Genomic DNA, 23,180 nt, shown 5'->3' with positions numbered 1-23,180 from the left:
TGTCAGATAGTGCCGAAAGACGAGGATCTAAGTACCCAGGTGATTGAGATCAGTCCCGATGGCCAGTTTCCTAAAGCAAGGGTTCGCCAAATTTGGAGCCAATGTCAATACTTAGAAGCGAATACTTGTGTAGTGAATCCGGCAAAAGGGGAAGTTTCACCCGGGTATCAGGCCTGGTACAAAGGGGAGACATCATCTGGAAGGCCAACCAAAAAACCTCACCTGCAAGAATTTGCCAAATCTTCACAAGAGCAGTGGGGCTGGTTGGCCAAAGAGCGGGAATATCTTGCCGAAACAGGCAAACTGAAGCAACAAGTTCAAAATATGAAGTTTGAATGCCAATTACAGTCCGCTGCCCACAAGGGAGAAAAGAACAGATTAATCAGAGAAGGCGAGATCCTCAAAGCTCAGATCCGGAAGATGAAAAGGGAGGCCGATAACCAGCTGAGAAGTCGGGCGGATAAAAGATTGATAGCAGGGTTAAAGGATCAGGTTGCGGAATGCCAGGAAGATTTGGAAAGATCTAAGGCCAGCACAGCAAGATTGCGGACCAAGTGGGCAAAAGGTACAATGGCCTGGAGGCAGCGCCTGCAACAAGTCATAAGGGATTATGAACTGAGCATCGGGACATTAAGGGAAACAAATTCCACTCTTCAAGAGCGGATCTTCAAGCAAACACGAGATGTCCAAGCTGACAGAAGGCGTTGTTACGATGCAATGACCAGAATGGAAAGACAAATGGAAATGTTCCAGGATCAACTTGCCAACAATGCGCAAACACTAGGATTGAAGAACCGACAGATAAGGCAGTTGTTCACAGAAAGGGACAACATTCGAGGAAGGATCGACGAGATTGGGCATTACATCTACATGAGATGCCTGGCATGCGAGCAAATGCCTCGGAAGACCCTCCTTGTTTCCATCATGGGTTGCGTCCACCGAATCATGAATGAGTTGAAAAGCCTGCAGAGGGACCTCACACCAAGGGCCGCGGAAAGGCCGAATGATGCCTCGCGGGCCCCTAAGTTGGAAAATTAATCTTTGGTTGAGTCTTGTTTATTTGGCTTTGTTGCTTTTCCATATGTTGTTTTCTTTTCTTTTAGTCAAAACGGGTTAAGAACTGTGGAGTCTGTACTATTGCTATTCCTTGTTTGAAGTAATTTGTAATAGCAAAATTTTGAGAATGAATTTAATGACTCCAGAAGAATTTTTATGTATCTTTACTTTGTGGCAGAACTACGCTTGGTCTGATTCGCGCGGGGACGTGATACGTAGGCAATCCCCATAAGATTCGACCGCTTTTAATAAAGAAAGGAAAGAAAATACAAAAATAAAATAAAATAACAGAAAAGGGGACAAATGATCAAACCGGGATGACGCATGAAGCGAAGCATGTAGAAACGGTTAACTGCCTAGGAGCATTGCATCCTCTATGTGTTGAGATCAAATCTGTTAAACTCTAACGCTAACAAAGTTTGTTGTTGTCTGATCCAGACAGTTAGTTGTTAAAGAACTCTGGCAACACATTCTTACCAAACCAGATCCAAAGGACCGGTAGCAACAAGCATGACTACTTCAGAGAATAGTAATGAGGAAGAAAGGCCGATGAGCCAGTTGTTAAAAGAAGCGATGGAAAAGATTGAAAAGATGGGATTAGAGATGAATGCAATGCAGCTGGCTCTAGCAAAAGCACAAAAGAGCCCTGAGCCACTGGGGCACAAACCAGAATACCCTCATTCCGGCCCTTCCACAAGCCTCCCGAATCCCCGTTATCATCAAGAAAGAAGCCCTCATGATTCCCAAGCTCCACCACCCCATCAACCTCTCCCAACAACAAATATTCCCACTTTTGTGGGACCCGCATCAGCCACCTTGCAAAGAACGACCAGTGAGCCATTGTTTCAGGCTCACGATACGCAATACTATCCCCTTGAGCCTACATTCCATGCCCCCGAACCACAGGCCTACAATCCGCACTTGGAGGTACCGGCAGAGATTGAAAAGCCAGTTAAAGCCCCTGAACAGGATGAGGTATTGAGAAAGTTCAAAAGCCTGGAGCAGTCCTTCAGGAACCTGCACGGATTGGGCAACCAAGTCTGCGTGGCTTACAAAGATCTATGCCCTTTTCCCGGACGTCCAACTCCCGGCTGGGTTCAAAATGCCTAAGTTCGATTTATATGAAGGGCACGGTGATCCCATGGCATATTTGCGGGGATTCTGTAGCAAAATGAGAGGGGCAGGCGGCAAAGATGAGCTGCTAATAGCTTATTTCGGCCAAAGTCTGAGCAGATCTGCACTAGAATGGTATACCAGGCAGGATTCCAGTAGGTGGTACACTTGGGATGATCTGGCGCAGGCTTTCGCAGTTCATTTCCAGTACAATCTCGAGATAGTCCCTGACCGTCTCACATTATTGAGAACTGGGAAGAAACTCGGGGAAAGTTTTCGCGAATTCGGGTTCCGCTGGAGAGAGCAAGCGGCCAGAGTCGATCCTCCCATGAGAGAGGGAGAGATGGTGGACTATTTCTTACAAACATTGGATCCAACCTACTTTGGTCACTTGGTGACAACGGTTGGAAAATCCTTCAACGAGGTGGTCAAGATAGGGGTCATGATAGAAGAGGGTCTGAGGTCTGACAAAATCCTGAACTACTCAGCACTCAAGGCAACGACCCAGGCTATTCAAAACGGCACGGGAGGTGCGCTAAGAAGAAAGAAAGAAGAAGTTACCACGATCGAGGCAGGCAGTTGGTCCGGATCTGGCAGGCCACACTACAATCAACCCAGACCTCACAGGACAAACTACCCATACAACCCACCACATCACTACTATCCACCCCATGAACTGCATTTCACCGTCCATCAAGCCCAGACATACACCCAACCTCCGGTTCGCCCACAATGGCGTGCGCCAGCTCCCCACAATACATACCCAGCTCCACATAATACATACCCAGCTCCACATAATACCTACCCACCACCACAAAATACCTACCCTCCACCCAGAGCATACAGGAACCCTCCAGGGACAGGTTTTCGAGGGAGTCAAGCTGCTAAAAATGATAGGCTACAGAAACATAGAGCCTTTACTGAGCTGGGAGAGTCCTATACCGCCGTATTCCACAAATTGAGACAGTTGGGTTTGGTAAGTCCTATCGAACCTGGGGAGCAAAAACCCCCACCTCAAAATGTGAACAGGACGATAAGCTGCGAATATTGCTCAGGGATGCTGGGACATGAAACTGAAAAATGTTGGAGACTGAAGCACGCAATACAAGACCTCATCGATACTAACAAAATCGAGGTCCAGACACCGGAGGTACCTAACATCAATCAGAACCCACTGCCAGCGCACCACGAGACGCACATGATCGAGTTGGTGTATGAGGGAGGAGAGTTGAGAAAGCCCTCGCAAACAGTGATGATGATTCAGGCCGCTCCGAGAGAAGGATCGACCAGTGGAGGAGTGGGGGTACAGTTGCAGGGAGAAGGCATCAAGCCAGTAGTAATATTGGAAAAGAGCCCGTCTGCCAAAACAAGCAAACCTGAGCCAAACAAGTTGGGGACTCCGCCCACACCCGCAGTTGTGCTGAAGGGGGTATACAGAGAACTGGTCACCATAAAGCCCGTAGTCCAGCTGCCAATGATTGATAGCAAGGCTGTGCCTTGGAAATACGAGAAGGCAGCGGTGATGTACAAAGGAAAATAGGTGGAAGAAGTTAGTTGCGAAGCGCAAGGGCTGACTCGATCAGGTCGGTGTTTTGCTCCGGTGGAGTTAAGAAGAACCAACCTAGATACAACCAAGAAACCTGTTTCCGAAGAAAAGGCTGAGGAGTTCCTGAGAAAGATGAAAGTGCAGGACTACTCCGTGGTCGAACAGCTGAGGAAAACACCGGCCCAGATCTCGCTGCTGTCATTACTGATCCATTCTGAAGAGCATCATCGGGCCTTGATGAAGATATTGAACGAAGCTCATGTGCCCAACGAGATTTCTGTAAACCACCTGGAAACCATTGCCAACAAGATTTTCGAGGTGAATAAGGTAACATTCTCAGATGATGACCTGCCGACGGAAGGTACAGAGCATAATAAAGCTCTCTACCTGACTGTCAAATGTGAAAACTCGGTAGTTACTCGGGTATTGGTGGATAACGGTTCAAGTGCCAATATCTGCCCATTATACACTCTGAACCAGTTAAAGATCGACCACAGAAAAATCCGCAAGAATAGCATCTGTGTTCGAGGATTTGACGGAAATGGAACAACCACTGTAGGGGATGTTGTACTTGAATTGACCATCGGTCCAGTCCTGTTCACCATGGAGTTCCAGGTGTTAGATGCCACAGTATCTTATAACCTTCTGTTAGGACGACCATGGATTCATGCAGCCAAGGCAGTCCCCTCCACCTTACATCAGATGGTGAAGTTCGAGTGGGATAAACAAAAGGTCGTACTGCACGGCGAGGACACGGCATGCACCATGGGTGGCGCCATTGTACCTTTCATAGAGACCGATGATGACAAAGGTCCTTGGGTCTACCAGATTTTCGATACAGGATCGGCAAACAAAATTGCTGAAGGAGAAATCATCCCGCACCCTAGGGTAGCTGCCACGACAGTCATGATGGTCTCGGAAATGCTGGGTAATGGATTTGTGCCGGGAAAGGGCCTGGGAGTCGAGCTTCAGGGGATTGTCCAACCTGTCTCCCTGCCCAAGAACTTGGAAAACTTCGGTTTGGGGTTCAAAGCAACCACAGCAGATGTAAAACAAGCACGGAAAATGAAGAAGAAAGTCTGGTATCTTCCCAAACCCGTGCCACATCTCTCAAGATCTTTTGTCAGAGCAAGCGCCAAAGGGCCACCAGTCCCAAAGATTCTAGGACCATTGATTGGTATGGATGGGGACCTGAATCAGAGTTTCGAGAGGCTATTCGCTGATGTCAGTATGGTAGAAGCTGGAGAAGGTTCCAGCAGAGCAGAGATACAGTTTGTGGGGCCTGAGGCCAAAACCAGCAATTGGACAATTACTCCTCTTCCTGTACGAGGGGAGTCTTGGTAGTAGGCTTTGATTTATGTTTTTGTTTGCTTTGTTTTGTTCGGATTATTCCAGGGTGTAATCCAAATTTTACTTTTGTTTTGTAAAAGTGTGAACCCTTTTATCCCGCAAGTTTAATAAAGTTCTCTTCTTTTGTCTCATTTTAATTTTGTTTTGTTCTTTTTCTTTCTGAACAGTTCTCTTTTTACTGGTTCTAATGACATGGCATGCACAGCGGATCTTCGACCTAGTCTAATAAATCAATCTGAATCCGACTTAATGATACAAGAGGTCGTTTGTGACGATGAATCTGAATATGATGAAGATAAAGCCTTCGAAGAGATAAACCGAGAAATGTGCCAATTTGAAGAAAAACCCAAACCTAACCTAAATGACACTGAGGCTGTGAATCTAGGAGACGCTGATAATGTCCGAGAAACCAAGATCAGCATCCATATTGAGCCGAATGTCAGGGAAGAATTGATCAAAACCCTCGTGGAATTCAAAGATGTTTTTGCATGGTCATATGATGATATGCCGGGATTAAGCACCAATTTAGTGGTTCACAAATTGCCCACTGACCCGGCATACCCTCCGGTCAAGCAAAAGCTAAGGAAATTTAAAACAGAAATGAGTGTAAAGATCAAAGAAGAGGTGATTAAGCAGTTGCAGGCGAAGGTCATTCGGGTCACTCGATATCCCGAGTGGTTGGCCAATGTGGTACCAGTCCCAAAGAAGGATGGAAAAATCAGGGTGTGCGTCGACTACCGCAACCTCAACAAAGCAAGTCCCAAGGACAATTTTCCGTTACCCAACATTCATATCCTGATCGATAATTGCGCTGGGCGCGAGATCGGATCCTTTGTGGATTGCTATGCGGGTTATCATCAGATCCTAATGGACGAAGAGGATGCTGAGAAGACAGCGTTTATTACGCCATGGGGAACCTACTGCTATCGGGTAATGCCGTTCGGGTTAAAGAACGCCGGGGCAACGTACATGCGAGCAATGACTGCTGTGTTTCATGACATGATACACAAAGAAATAGAGGTGTACGTCGATGATGTGATCATCAAATCTTGGCGTCAGGAGGACCATGTAGCAGACCTAAGGAGATTTTTCCAAAGACTCCGGAGGTATGATATCAAGCTTAACCCGGCCAAATGCGCATTCGGGGTTCCATCAGGAAAGTTGCTAGGATTCATCGTCAGTCGACGGGGGATTGAGTTAGACCCATCCAAAATTGAATCCATCCGAGATTTGCCACCGCCAAGGAACAAAACAGAGGTAATGAGTTTGCTGGGTAGACTCAATTACATCAGCAGGTTCATCGCTCAACTCACAGCAACTTGTGAGCCCATATTTCGGCTACTGAGAAAGGATGCTGCAGAAGGTTGGACGACAGAGTGTCAAGAGGCTTTCGACCAAATCAAAGGGTATCTGTCTAATCCACCCGTGTTGGTCCCGCCTAAGCCCGGGAAACCCCTAATCCTTTATCTGACGGTCCTGGAAAATTCATTTGGTTGTATACTGGGGCAACACGATGACACAGGGAGGAAGGAGCAGGCCATTTATTATCTTAGCAAGAAATTCACAGTATATGAGGTCAAGTACACTCAACTCGAGAAAACATGCTGCGCCCTAACTTGGGTAGCTCAGAAGTTGAAGCACTACCTGTCCTCGTATACTACTTATCTCATATCCCGTTTGGACCCATTGAAGTATATCTTTCAGAAACCTATGCCCACAGGAAGGTTGGCAAAATGGCAAATTCTGCTCACAGAGTTTGATATCGTCTATGTGACGAGGACAGCTATGAAAGCCCAGGCGCTGACCGACCATTTGGCAGAGAATCCCGTTGATGAAAAATACGAGCCCTTAAGAACGTATTTTCCCGACGAAGAGGTAATGCATACAAATGAGCTGGAGTTACCCGAGGAACCGGGTTGGAAGCTTTTCTTCGATGGAGCTGCAAACGCGAAAGGGGTTGGAATAGGAGCAGTACTCATTTCTGAAACAGGACGCCATTATCCTGTTACGGCTCAACTACGCTTCTATTGCACCAACAATATGGCCGAGTATGAAGCTTGCATTTTGGGTCTGCGATTGGCTGCGGACATGGATGTCCAAGACGTCTTGGTCTTGGGAGACTCGGACCTCTTGGTACATCAGATTCAGGGTGAATGGGAAACGCGGGATCTAAAACTCATACCATATCGACAATGCTTGCACGATCTGAGCAAGCAATTTCGGTCAGTGAAGTTCAAACATATCCCGAGAGTTCATAACGAGGTTGCGGATGCATTGGCCACCTTAGCATCAATGTTGCACCACCCTGACAAAATGTATGTTGACCCTCTGCACATCCAGGTCCGTGATCAGCACGCTTATTGCAACGCCGTAGAAGAGGAAGCAGATGGCGAGCCCTGGTTTCATGATATCAAGGAATACCTCAGAATGGGGATATATCCGGAACAGGCCACTGGAGACCAAAAAGAGCCCTTCGGCGTTTGTCAAATGGTTTCTTCCTCAGCGGAGGAGTTTTGTACAAAAGAACCCCGGATTTGGGATTGTTGAGATGCATAGATGTCGGTCAAGCCACGACGGTTATGGTAGAAGTACATGCCGGAGTTTGTGGGCCACATATGAGCGGATATGTACTGGCAAGGAAGATCCTTCGAGCAGGGTATTATTGGCTCACCATGGAACATGACTGTATCACTTTCGTGAGGAAATGCCATCAGTGTCAGATACATGGAGATCTGATTCATTCTCCGCCAACAGAGTTACATACGATGTCAGCACCCTGGCCGTTTGTTGCATGGGGCATGGATGTCATTGGACCTATCGAGCCAGCAGCATCCAACGGTCATAGGTTCATTCTAGTAACCATTGACTACTTCACCAAATGGGTTGAGGCTAAAACCTTCAAGTCGGTGACTAAAAAGGCAGTGGTGGATTTTGTGCACTCCCATATCATCTGCAGATTTGGGATCCCGAAAGTAATCATCACGGATAACGGTGCGAATCTTAACAGCAGCCTGATGAGAGAGGTATGCCAACAATTCAAGGTTACACACCGCAATTCCACCCCATACCGTCCCAAGGCGAATGGAGCGGTCGAAGCAGCCAATAAGAACATCAAGAAGATACTGCGAAAAATGGTGGAAGGATCCAGGCAATGGCACGAGACATTACCCTTTGCTTTGTTGGGTTATCGCACTACCGTACGGACTTCCATAGGTGCAACTCCTTATTTATTGGTGTACGGAACGGAGGCCGTAATACCGGCGGAGGTCGAGATTCCGTCCCTCTGGATTGTCGCTAAAGCCGAGATTGATGATGATGAATGGGTCAAAGCTCGATTGGAACAGTTGAGCTTGATAGACGAGAAACGATTGGCAGCAGTGTGCCATGGTCAGCTGTATCAGAAGAGAATGGCGAGAACATATAATAAGAAGGTACGCCCCAGGAAGTTTGAAGTAGGGCAGCAGGTATTGAAGAAGATCCTCCCGCATCAGGTCGAAGCAAAAGGCAAGTTCGCCCCAAATTGGCAAGGTCCTTATATCGTGACAAGAGTATTGACCAACGGTGCGTTGTGTTTGACGGATATCGAGGGAAGATGTGTTGCCATGGCTATCAATTCAGATGCAGTCAAAAGATACTATGCGTAATTTCTTTGATTATGGCAATTATTGGTTCGTTTGTTTGTACTTGGTACTTATTGGATAATGAAATGACGGAGGCAATTCTTTCTTCTATCCAAACACTTTTTACCCTTGTTTCCCCTTTTTGAGCCTTAAGTTATTCTTTTATATCCCTCTTTTGGAATCACTAACGGAAAAGATATGAAAAAGAGAAAGAAGAAGAAGAAAAAAATTTTTAAAAAAAAAAAAGAAAAAAGAGAAAAAAAGAAGAAGATAAAAATCACAAGAAATACAAAACTATGGGAACTACGTTTGACCTGATTCCTCAAAGAGGATACGTAGGCGTCTCACGGCTCGGTCATAGTGTGCATAATATCCATAAGTGTGCATAATAGGCATAGTGTGCATAACGCACGTAGCTCAACATAGTGTAAAAATAAAAATCCCCAAGCAAGAAAACTGGGGCAGAGGTTATGTTTTAAGGTTCCAACAAAGGTTTGATTCCAAAAGTTGTAGCGTATCACCCATCAAGTTATTTCATTCTGATAGCCTTTCTTTTAGCCCCACACCGAAACCAACATCGACGTCCAAAAGACCTCCCGATCAATATCCAAGAGGTGCCAAGTTAGGCAAATAAAGCCGAGAGTAATACACTGATCCCCGGCAAAGAAGAGGAGCAATAAAACGGGAAATGAATTGATATTCCAAAGGAATCTCCAGAAGAGAGGGTCATATCGACAACACTCCAATCCTCCGTTGAAAAATAAAATGGGAGAGTCTTGGTGGTGAAAACCTTCGCAGGCACCACAAGACGACGAAAGATGAGGGATATAAAACGAGAGAGTCTTATTGGTGAAAACCTTCACAGGCACCATAAGACGCCGGGAGCTGAGAGAAAAGAGAGAGTCTCATTAGTGAAAACCCCTCGAAGGGCACTATGAGGCGACAAGACAGATCAACAAAAGGATCCACGTTCACAAAGAAATGGACACCCATTTATCCCCAGCAAGTAAGGTCATCTGGCAAGTTGATTGATACAAATAGACTGGGTCGAGAATCTATGGTGCACGTCATGATCACAAGGACCAGTCATGTTATCCAGATAAGTTCTTCTCTTTTCCTTTTTCCACCAAGTATTGGTTCAGAAAATTTTTCCTCCTTTTCTATCTTTTTCATTTTTCTTTCTAAGAATTCGTTTTGGAAAAGATTTTTCAAAGTTTACTACCAGAGGCCGAAGGGGTACGAAAGCAAAATACGAAAAGGGTAGGCCAAGAGCCGAGGCAATAAGACAAAAGGTATCGGCTGTGAAACCAAAGGATGAATTGTGTAGAAAGAAAGGTGACGTAAAGAGAGCGGAAAATGACGGGTGAAGGACTTGTGGACCAAGTTCCGAAAAGGTTTCCCCGCAGAATGTTGATAAATCCTGGACCCGAATCCGAAGTGGTCAGACGCCACAAGAAAGGGAAATCAATCCGGTGCAAGATATCCCCGGGCAATGCAATTCTATGCCTTTGCAGTTCCGGGAGGAAGTAAACTCCCGAAGGGAGAAGTTTCGGGATTAAAAGCAGACTCCCACAGCATGTCCTGAAAAGAGAAAGCAGAAAGGGGGATAAAGGGAAAACCACCCCCAGCAAGCAGCGTCGTCCACCAACCAGTTGTTGGAGCATAAAGCAAGGAAAAGAAAAGGGAAAAATCATCTCCCATCGGAAAGGTCACGTTGCCCCACCATGATTAAAACTAACTAAATCCTTTTGTCTGCTGCAGGAAAATAAAGGTTGATGATGGCAGACGGACGCGATACCAGAAAGGTCACCAAAACCGGGGCAGAAAATTTTCTGCCATGGCCAAATATTTTCTCGGAGGAACGAGAAAACAAAATCAAATGTGTCTTAATTTAAATAGGCGCCCACCTGTATAACGAGAGGAATACTTTTCATGTCTTAGTTTAAATAGGCGTCCACCTGTATAACGAGATGAATAATTTTCAGTCTTAGTTTAAATAGGCGCCCACCTGTATAACGAGAGGAATACTTTTCAGTCTTAGTTTAAATAGACGCCCACCTGTATAACGAGAGGAATACTTTTCAGTCTTAGTTTAAATAGGCGCCCACCTGTATAACGAGAGGAATAATTTTCATGTCTTAGTTTAAATAGGCGCCCACCTGTATAACGAGAGGAATAATTTTCATGTCTTAGTTTAAATAGGCGCCCACCTGTATAACGAGAGGAATACTTTTCAGTCTTAGTTTAAATAGGCGCCCACCTGTATAACGAGAGGAATACTTTTCAGTCTTAGTTTAAATAGGCGCCCACCTGTATAACGAGAGGAATACTTTTCAGTCTTAGTTTAAATAGGCGCCCACCTGTATAACGAGAGGAATAATTTTCATGTCTTAGTTTAAATAGGCGCCCACCTGTATAACGAGAGGAATACTTTTCAGTCTTAGTTTAAATAGGCGCCCACCTGTATAACGAGAGGAATAATTTTCATGTTTTAGTTTAAATAGGCGCCCACCTGTATAACGAGAGGAATAATGTCATGTCTTAGTTTAAATAGACGCCCACCTGTATAACGAGGGGAATACTTTTCATGTTTTAGTTTAAATATTTCAGAATTTGAGAGCAGTAACCCCACCGGAAGGCCAAAAGTTATAGCAGGAATATCCAGCAGGAAACAACAAAAATCCCCAGCACCGGGAAGCAGAAGGTTGCAAACTCAGGCGCACGAGTCAAAAGGACGCGGCTTGTGAACATTAGACCATGCCCAGCATAACAAATCTGACGAAGAAAGCCGTACCACCGAAGGAATCATTGAAAAGCTTAATGAAGAAGGTCATGTCCCCAGCGGACCAAGAAAAATGATGAAAACTGGTACTCAAAAGAGCAAAAGGCCAGTACCATCCCTCAAGTTCACAAAATAAAAGTATCGGAGGAAAACGCAAGCCGACAAGAAAGCAAGGCGACAAGAACAAGTTGAAGATAGATGAGATCTTATGATCCACAGTCTAGCTTAGCTTCTTGTTTTTCCTTTTAGAACAATGTAACAAGGATATCGGTAAGCGGTAACATCCTACAACAGCATGTAAGCAGCACACAACAGCGGTAAACACTACAGTCACACGGTAGTCCCAGCTACCAAAATTTCCCGAACTACATTGACCTGATTCCTGTTCAGCCCAGGATATGTAGGAAACCTATGAAGCAAAGGTTCAGTCAAATCTTTTTCAAAAAATGCTTCACACGGAGTACTCGGACGAGCAAAAATCGCTCGCTTTATCTTTGCGCGAAAACCCTTCGTGTCTTCGGGCAAAGAGGGGCAGCTGTAAGCACGTGATTTTTGCTTCGCGGACAATCACTCCAAAAAGAAATCAAAAATAATGGCAAATGGCCTTGCTGTACAATTTTTCGATTTTTGCGTGACACGTGTTGGTAGTCATTTGTGGTTCTGTCCATTTTTCGTTTAATCTTACCAAACAAAATACAAAATATGAATGTCATATGTAATTAAACCGTAATTCGGTCATTAAAAGAAAATTCAAAATATATATGCATCTTTTATTCTAGGTTGTGATTTAACCTATTTAAATATTTTAATATGTGTGTGACAATGGTGTTAAGTGTTAAATTAATGGTTGTTTAAATTCATTTTTTTTATTGTGTTTTAAAATTAGAAAACAAAAAGAAAAGAGTAATGAAATTGGTTTGGGCCAAAAAAGGAATTAAAATCAAGCCCAAAACCAGGACACAGGTCCGGTCCAAACATAGGCTGCCCGGGTACGTCCCAAACGACGCCGTATCAGCATCCCTGTGCTGAGCCGTTGATTTGATTCAAATGAACGGTCCCGATCAGGCCACTCATTTAACCCAAACGACGCCTTCTTAGGCAATTGATCTGAGCCATCCAACCCTTTGATCCAACGGATCCAGGCCTTCCCCTAGGGCCCGTCAATTTTGACCCGATCTAATCCCCTACCCGGTCTCAACCCACTATCAGCCCCAAACGACGTCGTCTCTCTTCAATGAGTAGATCCTGGCCCTTGATCTCACATGATCCGACGGCCAGGATCTAAACCTCAAAATCATATATAAAGCCCAACTTGGTTACCCCGCCCCTATCCAAAACACCCCCGGCTTCATCGTCTCCCTGACCAACCCTAACACCCAAACCCTAGCCGCCACCCCACCCCTTCGCCTGAAAGCCGGCGGCAACGGTGCCGTTGGCCATGAGTCTAACACCCCTGAACCACCATGACCCCCCTCTCCAAATCCACACTCAGCTTACCTCGAATCTTCCCCGAACGTCTCGAATCTTCATTCGAAGATCCGAGACCAAACCTAGATCTACACCAAACCACCCCATATTCACCCTAGTCACTCCCCTAACGTCCCTCAGGCCTTAATCAGCTTTGGTTCCGGTCGAATACAAGCAGAACTTGTCGAATCCCAAATCTGAGTTCAAGAACCCTAGAAAAACCAAACCTGTTTTCGTTTAAGGTAAGTTTTCGATGTAATCGTCTTTTCTTGCTTTTGGTTTAGATGTTATGCATATGGTTGTAGATTTGTTTTAGATTGTTTTTTTTATTATTTTTTGTCCATCTTCAAAGACCCTTTTGTTTGGTCGATTTCTTTTCTCGAATATTAATTGAGTGTTATAATATGTTTAGTCGCTTCGATTGATGTTGTCAATTAGTTAAGTTTCATAAACTACATAATTAAATGTCCCGAGTTTTGAAATAAATTGGTACCCTGTTTAGTCTATGTTGTTAGTCGTTTAATTGTTACGTATGATAGTTCGTATAGTCGACCTGAGTAACGTCGTCAAATAATTAAGTGTTGTAAAGTTCCATTGTTTTCCGAAAAGGGCCTGAAACACTCAGTTTGTTTCTGTTTTAAGTTTAGTTGATTAGCGACTAATTAGTATACGTTATAACTCGCAAAGTCGACTCGACACATGTTCGACGTTAGTTTCACAGTATTAAATAACAAACGACCTAACTCTTACTGGCTGATTTTGTTGAATGGTTGTGTGGACTGATTATAGGTTGGTTTGTTAACTGTGGGGGGGGGGTTCGAACTAGTTCTCAAAAGGGTCATAACTAGCAGATCCAATAGAATGAAAGAGTGGGGCAAAGCAACATTGATCAAGGGTCTGCTGGGTAATCTTAATGGGCAAAGACTGATTAAAAATTCAGGATTAATGGGCCATCAATTGTTTAATCAGAAATACTATTAATCTAGTATTAGTGGGGACAAAACATGAGAGTATGGGAGTTTAATACTTAACTAAACCCATGACCCTTGAATAGAGCAATAGGTCAGGCGTGGGGAACAAAATGACTTGCATCAAGAAGATGCTTAGGCATGGGAAATGAGGGGGATGGGCAGTCACTGAGGCTGTGAAGTTCTAGGTAGCCCTTAGGGTCTTTGATTCAGTTATAAATAGAGCTGTTTTTAGTTAAGAAGGGGCTGGGAGATTTTTTAGTCTTCAGAGAGATTCTGTGAGTGAGAAAAACTGAAAAGAAGAATAACAGAAGAAATTTCAGGATATTGAACCAACTATTGTCTGAAAACTGTCTAAGAATTTAAACTGGTCAAGCTGTCTTTGCCAATTGTTGTTGGTTATTTGTCGAGCTGTTTGTGACTACTGTATTGATGTGGCTATTTGCACTGAACATTCTGGGTTTTCAGCTGTTTTCACTACCCTGTTTCTGGGATTATTGCTTGTTGCTCGACCATTTGTGGGTTTCACAATTGTTGTTGGGTACTGTTGCTGGTTGTTGTTGTGTGTTTGCTGTTCGAGTGGCTTGCTGCTGATACTTTTCTTCTTCTCTTTCTTATTGTCCAAACATCCAGGTACACGTTCTAAATTCACTGATGTAATGATACGTTTGGGGCTGAATAAAAAGCACAAGGTTATGGCAGTCCAAACATGAGTATGATTACCTTTATTCTGCTGCTTATATTTTAGAATGTTGGTGTATTTAACATGTAAAGTTTAACCTTCAAACTATGTAATAAGATAGTTTCTCAGTCCATAAGGAGTTTGGTCTGGCAGTCCATTGTTGTATGTAAATCAGTAAGAAGTTAGCTGGATAGTAGTAATACTCGGCCAACAATGGCATCGCGTCTGTAAAAATGAACGCAGTAATCACACTTGTTTCGCCTTAATTCGTCAGTAGATATGTGTATCTTGAAGGCACACTAGGCAATCTGGATTATAGCCAAAAGATAAAAATCGCATAGCTAAACACGTGATAACACCACTTGAGTTAGATAGGATCGTCATACAGTCGTTTCGTTTTGTTAGTGTCAAGCATGTGAGGAATAATTAACTGAACCTCATACGTATGCTCGTCAACAAATAAGGTCGAATGCGTCTAATTTCTTCGCCTAAGGATAATCTGCTTCGATACTGTTGTGCGTCAATCCCATGTTTCAGTTTTTTTGAATAATAGAATATAGAATGAAGGCCACCCCTCTTTGTACAAATTCTGCTGCAATTTCTCATTTGTGTCAGTCGTACGCTAATAGCTAATAAGTTGCATTTTCTCAGCATGTAATAAATCAAGGTATTTTCTTGTGTTTTTTTAGAGACAAACTTAATAGAAGAATGTAGTTGCTGTAGGTTTATCCTTAAAAGTAAATGAGACGAGCCTCGCCGAAAAATGCAAGATCGCGGGGCCCTCAGTAAATATCTGTTTTAAACTTGCTTAGACTCCGGGACGGGCCGTTATGATACGCTAGTTGCTTTAGGCGCGCATTTAATAATTTTATCTCCTTAAACTCGGGTGCACATTGATGTGACCCAAATCCAAATCTCAACGGAGTCAAAGTGTGTCGACGACCACGTGTACATTGATTGTAACGCGGTTTGAGATACATTTTCACAACGTTGTAATTCATGATAAAAATAACAGTAAATGATAAAAGCGGTTTAAAAGTTAAAATTTGCACATCAGTTCATATTTGTATAAAATCAGATTAATCAAGCCGAATATAATAGTTGAGCGACCGTGCTAGAACCACGGAACTCGGGAGTGCCCAACACCTTCTCCCGGGTTAACAGCATTCCTTATCCGGATTTCTGGTACGCAGACTGTAATATGGAGTCATTATTTTCCTCGATTTGGGATTAAAATTGGTGACTTGGGACACCCTAAATCTCCCAAGTGGCGACTCTGAAATAAACAAATAAATCCCGTTTTCGATCGTCCTTAAATTGGAAAACTCCCCTGCACCCTCGCGGGTGCGTAAAAAGGAGGTGTGACAGTAAGCAAATTATCTCAATTTATGCATCAACCAGGTGTTTCTCACTGGAAAGCTGTCAAGCGTCTTCTGAGATATTTTTGTCACACTACTCATCTTGGTATTACGCTTGCTAAAAAATCTGCCACTCAATTAGTTGCCTATTTTGATTCGGATTGGGCTGGTGACCCACTTGATCGAACCTCTATAACAAGATATGTTGTATATCTTGGTAATTCTCCTATCTCATGGTCTTCTAAGAAGCAACGTTCTGTTTCTTGATTGTCTACTGAGACTGAATACAAAGTTGTTGCAGCTACAACCTCTGAAGTTGTCTGGCTCAAAAACTTGCTTCATGAGCTTCACTTTCCACTGTCCAGTTCTCCTCGCATTCTCTGCGACAACATGAACACTACTTACATTTGTGCCAATCCGTCTGTTCATAGCCGTATGAAACATGTTGAGATAGATTTTCACTTTGTTCGTCAGCTTGTGCAGTCTAAGGCTCTCGAGGTCCATCACCTTCATGCTGTAGATCAAGTAGCAGATATTCTTACGAAACCGCTGCCCAGCTCTGCATTTGTATGTATGTATCCCAAGTTGGGTCTAATGACACCAGCCCCACCTTGCGGGGGGCGTGTAAAGGACTCTTAATTGATTCAACCTTATCCATTAACATAGCCCTTATTTGTATCTTTTCTGTATCTTTTTGTTAGCCTTTTCTTTAGGAGTTTGTTAGGTTGTATGTATCTGTATCTTCCAGAAGATTTATTGTTGTAATTTTGCTCTATATAAAGAGCTACTACTTCATTAATAAAATCAACTCCCTTTCATTCAGTCTACAGCCTTCCTCTTTAAACTCGAGACCTTTTCTAACTTAAGACTCAACAAAACCAATAAATTAAAGCTATTTCTTACCTAGAAATATGATAATTTTTAGCATAATTTTTTTGTAAATATTTGAGAGAGCCTCTGTGATTAAAAATTGTGATGAATTAGAATTGAACTCGAGACCTTTTCTAACTTAAGACTCAACAAAACCAATATATTAAAGCTATTTCTTACTTAGAAATATGATAATTAAAGTTATTATTCTCGTTCTTTTATAAATTTCGACACCACTTATAAAAATTTCTGCGTACGCCCGTCAGATGTGCTGTGTGTGAGAAAAACTTGCAATAATTCCACATTACGTGGCCCACGAAGATGATACAAGTATTGACAGGCATGTCCATTAGTTCGTCAATGCAAAAGACTTCTGAATAGTTCTGGAGAAGAATCTCTCTATATTTCCACAAATTAAAGCTTGGCCAATTGGAATGCAATTTCCTTTTTCCTTCTATGGATTTAGTGAGACATTGACTCATTGACTTGAAGTCCTTCTACCCGTATTTCACAAGCTGAGAAAATAAATGACCATTGACTCGCAAGACTTGTAATGATTCACTACACTATAAAACTCTACCCCTGCACAAGTTCATCAATAACCAAGACAATCAACTTAAATTAATCCTTTAGTCATAATGAAGGTTCACAGAATATTTTCTTTCCTTTTTACTCTCTTATATCTCTTCACAGTTTCTTTTGCTTCCACCGGGGAAGTAACTGCTCTCCTAAAATGGAAAGCAACTTTCCAAAACCAGAATAATACCTTATTGTCTTCATGGAAACTAGGTCCTGTTGGTTCCAAGAATTCTTCCAGCGTAGGAGCGACAGGTTCTGATGCATGCAGGGGTTGGTATGGAGTTACATGCTTAAATGGTAGGGTCAACAGGTTGAATATTACAAATGCTAGTGTTGTTGGCGTACTCTATGATTTTCCATTTTCATCTCTCCCTTTTCTTGAATATGTTGATCTTAGCATGAACCAACTCTCTGGCACAATCCCCCTGAAATAGGTAAACTCACTAATCTAGTTTATCTTGACTTGTCCATCAATCAGATTTCAGGCACAATCCCTCCACAAATCGGGTCACTAAGAAAGCTTGAGACCCTTCATATCTTTGACAACCAGTTAAATGGTTCCATTCCGGAAGAAATAGGCAACCTAAGGTCTCTTACTGAGCTAGCTTTATATACTAACTCTCTTAATGGTTCAATTCCTGCTTCATTGGGGAATTTGAACAACCTGTCTTCTTTGTCACTTTATGAGAATCAGCTTTCTGGCTCCATTCCAGCAGCAATAGGGAAACTCGTTAATCTTGTTGAAGCCTATCTCGATACAAACCAGTTAACAGGTCATATTCCTCCAGAAATAGGTAACTTGATCAAAGCAAAAGCGTGAAATGCTTTCTCTAATGAATTGTCTGGTCCCATTCCTGTTGAAATTGGAAAGATGAAGTCACTTCATAGTTTAAGCTTCCACACAAACAATCTTTCTGGTCCAATTCCCAAAACAATAGGTGACTTAACTGAGCTCCAACTCTTGCACTTTTACAATAACCAACTTTTTGGTTCCATTCCTAGTAAGTTGGGGAATTTGAAAAACCTCACTGATCTGCAATTATCCGGTAATCAACTTACTGGGTCAATTCCAGCTTCCTTGGGCAATCTGAGAAATTTACAAACTCTGTATCTCCGGGACAATAAACTTTCAGGTTCCATTCCACCAGAACTTGCCTATTTGGATAACTTGGTTGTGCTGGAAATGGATGAAAACCAATTTTCAGGCCATTTGCCTGAGAATCTTTGCCAAGGTGAGAAACTTGAGAACTTCACGGTGAATAGTAACAAGCTGTCAGGGCCAATTCCAAGAAGCTTGAGCAAGTGCTCGAGTTTCAAAAGGGTTCACTTTGATAACAACAGTTTCACCGGGAACTTATCTGAAGCTTTTGGTATCTATCCAGAGCTTCAATTAATTAATTTGAGTGAAAATGATTTTCATGGTGAACTCAGCAGCAACTGGGGAAAATGCGAGAATTTGACTGATCTGCGGATAGCCAGAAATAACATTAGTGGCAACATACCGCCAGAGATTGGAAACCTGAGAGGGCTACTAGGACTTGATCTTTCATCAAATCATTTGGTTGGGCAGATTCCCAAGGAATTTAGAAAATTGACCTCTCTAGTTAATCTTTTTGTGCAAAACAACAAAATTTCTGGCAGTATACCTGGGGAAATTGGGTCACTAACAAAGTTAGAAACCCTTGATTTGTCAGACAATGTATTTAATGGGTCAATCCCGGTGTTTATAGGAGATTACAGGAAGCTGATTCACTTGAACCAGAGCAACAACAGATTTGGCCAGAACATTCCGACGGAGATAGGAAGGATAACTCACCTTAATGTGCTTGATTTGAGCCATAATCTTCATGATGGAGAAATACCCCCTCAGTTGTACCATTTGCAGGACTTGGAAATCATCAATCTTTCCCACAATCACCTCTCTGGCCGCATTCCTAAAGAATTTATAAGTTTGAGTGGTTTGCAGGATGTCATATTGTCATACAATGAGTTGGAAGGTCCAATACCAAATAATAAAGCTTTTATGAATGCCTCATTAGAAGGTAATAAAGGTCTTTGTGGTAATGTAACAGGATTCCAGCCTTGCAGTAGTAAATATCTTACTTGAGTTGCACGAGTTTTGATGACTTAAGAGAAAGAAGAATTGCTTCAAGCTAAGTGTGAAAGTCTCAATTGTTGCGGCTAAATCCGTTCTACCAGTGTTTTTTCCAGTTAATTAGTGCTCAAAAAAAGACAAAAGGGGTTGCTCTGGTGGTAAGCAACTTCTACTTCCAACCAAGAGGTTATGAGTTCGAGTAAGGTGGGAAGTTCTTGGAGGGAAGGATGCCGGGGGTCTATTTGGAAACAGCCTCTCTACCCCAGGATAGGGGTAAGATATGCGTACACACTACCCTCCCCATATCCCACTAAGTGGGATTATACTGGGTTGTTGTTGTTGTTATAGTGCTCAAAAAATCTGCTCAATTGTGTCTGTTTTGAGGGGCTAAGACTCCTTTTATTTTGTGTTTTTTCATAAAAACAAGGATTCTTATCCTGTTACTATCAATCCAATCTAGGAACAAGTCCTCCTAAAATGGAATGAGTTTGCAATTAGAGATTATCCATCATAACATATCTCCATCATCTATGCCTAATTTCATGGATAAAATCAGTGATAACGGATTTAATTAACACGCAGAATAAAATGATAGATAGTAATGGAAAACCATGGATACTCTTAGTATGTTTATCTAGTGCTTTAGTTGCTTCTGTAAAAGAGGCAGCAACAGTTGTGCTTGTTATAAGAAAAGAATACTGTCATTTTAGTTAATTAGTCTTGGAATTCAATTCCACCAGAATTTAGTGTTTTGACAAATCTTTATTGTTCCAAAACCCATCAAACGGCTCAACAAAGAAGAAATAGGAGAATTGAAATCACTTTACAAATATAGAGTTTTAATCTCAGGGCCTTTAGAATTACGCATCTTAATTTGAGTTTTAACCAATTGACTGGAAATATTTTTCTTGTATGTGTCACCATACCCGAAGTTTCTCCTTATCGATTTCATAGTAAATTCTATGGATAACCCTTTAGGAATTGGGAAAGTTCAGAACCATTGTAACTTGTTGTCAAATGGGCAGGTTAGACTGATTGTGTATCACGATCCGGAGTCTCAACTTCGGGGTCGTGATGACGCCTAACATCCACTTGCTAGGCAAGCTGACATGAAATAATCAATAAACCAGTTTTAACAGTTAAAAACACAATAATGATATTCAACGAGAAATAAAAGCCAAGTCTAACACAGTACTGATATAAACCATGTGATGACATCTACTCCCAAAAATCCTGAGTCATGAGTTCACATGCAACTAGAAGTCTACAACCAAGGTCTGAAATAAATACAATTGTTTCGAAGGAAATAAACAGTAAAAGCGGGAAATGGAAGGGGACTTCAAGGTCTGCGGATGCCAGCAGATCTACCTCGAGTCTCCATATGAAATGATCCGAGCTGATGCACCTCATGAAGCGCTGGGACCAATACCAGTATCTGCACAACAAGTGCAGAAGTGTAGTATGAGTATAACCGATCCAATATACTCCGTATGTGTCGAGCCTAACCTCGACGAGGTAATGACGAGACCATGACAAAACATCTACGTAAATAAACTTGTACAAGTGTAAATAAAGCATCAATAATAACAAAGAATGATAACATACTAATTGGGAGGGAACATGCGAAAATAGGAAGATATAATAAATACGGCAAGTATGAAATCACAAAATAACCAAGTAAATCACCAAAACTGGAAATCAGTCAAATCAATGATCCGAAAATGGCACGGCATCACCCTTTGTGCTTTTACTCTCATCTTCACCATGCAATAATAATATGATGAATATAATGGCACGACATCACTCGTTGTACTTTTATTCTCTTCCTCGCCATATAATAGTGATAATATAAATGAAATGGTACGATATCACCCTTTGCGCTCTTACTCACCATTTAATAATGATAATATAAATGAAATGGCACGGCATCACCGTTCGTGTATTTACTCTCCTCCTCACCAAATAATAACAATAATAAGATGAATTCGAATAATAACCCATACGGAGAATAATTTAACTTCAAATATGGTGTCATGATATCAAACTTCAAATTCCAAAAGAATATTCAACAGCTTTGAAATAAGCAATAAATACGAAACGAACAATCAAAGAAGTAATAATCTAACCTAAGCATGTAATCATAATTAACAAAACAATATAATACAAAGAAATAATTTCCACCTGCATGTTTTAACCAAATGACAATGCATAGATACTCGTCACCTCACATATAAGTTGTCCCTCCACGTAAAACACATAGCAAATAGACCAACAAGTTCTAATCCCTCAAGTCAAAGTTAACCACGATACTTATCTCACTTCGCAACCAAATCAATACTCAATCGCGGATTTCCCCCTAGAATTAACCTCCAAACCAATCACATCTAACAAAATATATTTCAAATAATTCAAAATAAGCTTTAGAAACTACCCACGAGTGAAAAAGATTCAATCATTAATATTTTTGAAAAAAGTCAACAAAAGTCAACCCTAGGCCCGCTTGGTCAAAACCCGATATTCGCACCAAAATCCAATTACTCATTCACCCCCGAGCCCGGTTATGTGATTAGTTTTGAAATCCGACCTCAATATCTCAAAATCTCCAATTTCTACCTAAGTCCCTAATTTCTACCATGGAGAAACATAGATTAAAGGTTAAGATCAATGGGTGTTTATGAAAATGTAAGGAACAAGTTAAAATCTACTAATCTATGAAGTTGTGCTGAAAAACCTCTTCAAAATCACCCCTAGGACGAGCTCAAACTTGAAAATGGTGAAAAAGAGGATGATTCCCGGTATTAAGAAGTTTTAAAGATTGGGCGTCAGGTGTTCATCGCGGTTGTGAGAAATCTGATGCGTTCGCAAATCATTACGGCTTACTGACCTTCGTGTTCGCGAGATTTTGTACGCGTTCGCGAGATGTTATACGCATTCGTGATGGTCTGCCCCCCCCCCCCGGCCTTCGCGTTCGCGAGCCTAGGCTCGCGTTCGCTTAGAACAACTGACTAACTTCCCCCAGGTCCCTCCCTCCACTACGCATTCACAAGATGGAGACCGTGTTCGCAAAGGGTTAACCCCCACTACTTCGCGTTCGCGAAAAATGAATTCCTCGTCCTCAAACAGCAGGAACAGCTTTACCAGCAAATCCTCTAAGTCCAAAATTGATCTATAGCTTATCCGAAACTCACCTGAACCCCTCGAGCTCCAAACCAAACATACACATAAATATAATAACATCATACGAACTAACTCGCGTGATCAAAACACCAAAATAACACCTAGAATTACGAATCAGATATCAAAATGCATGAAATTTTCAAATAAACTCAAGAACTTTTAAATTCACAACCGAGCGTCCAAATCATATCAAATTAACTCCGTTTTGCATCAAGTTTTGCAGACAAGTCTTAAATAGTAAAATGAAACTATACCAAGTTCCAGAACCAAAATTCGAACCTGGTAGCAATAAAATCAACATATGGTCAAACTTCAGAATTCCTTAAACCTTCAAATTATTAGTTTTCAACAAATCACGTCAAAACAAGTCAGGGACTTCCAAATTCAATTTTGAGCATACGCCCAAGTCCGAAATCACGATACGGACACACCGGATTCGTCAAAATACCGATCTGGGTCCGTTTATATAAAATATTGGCCATAGTCAACTTAAATCATTTCACATAAAATCTTTCGA

At 42.2% G+C, this 23,180-nt stretch overlaps 1 pseudogene; it reads left to right on the top strand.

Annotated features, from left to right (window-relative positions):
* The first annotated feature begins 4,318 nt into the window (after positions 1-4,318).
* Positions 4,319-19,498, top strand: LOC104222609 (MDIS1-interacting receptor like kinase 2-like; annotated as a pseudogene).
* The last annotated feature ends 3,682 nt before the right edge of the window (positions 19,499-23,180 follow it).

This window comes from Nicotiana sylvestris, chromosome 4 (assembly GCF_000393655.2).
Source record: "Nicotiana sylvestris chromosome 4, ASM39365v2, whole genome shotgun sequence".
Taxonomy (NCBI): domain Eukaryota; kingdom Viridiplantae; phylum Streptophyta; class Magnoliopsida; order Solanales; family Solanaceae; genus Nicotiana; species Nicotiana sylvestris.
This window is presented reverse-complemented; position numbering and strand designations above follow the sequence as displayed.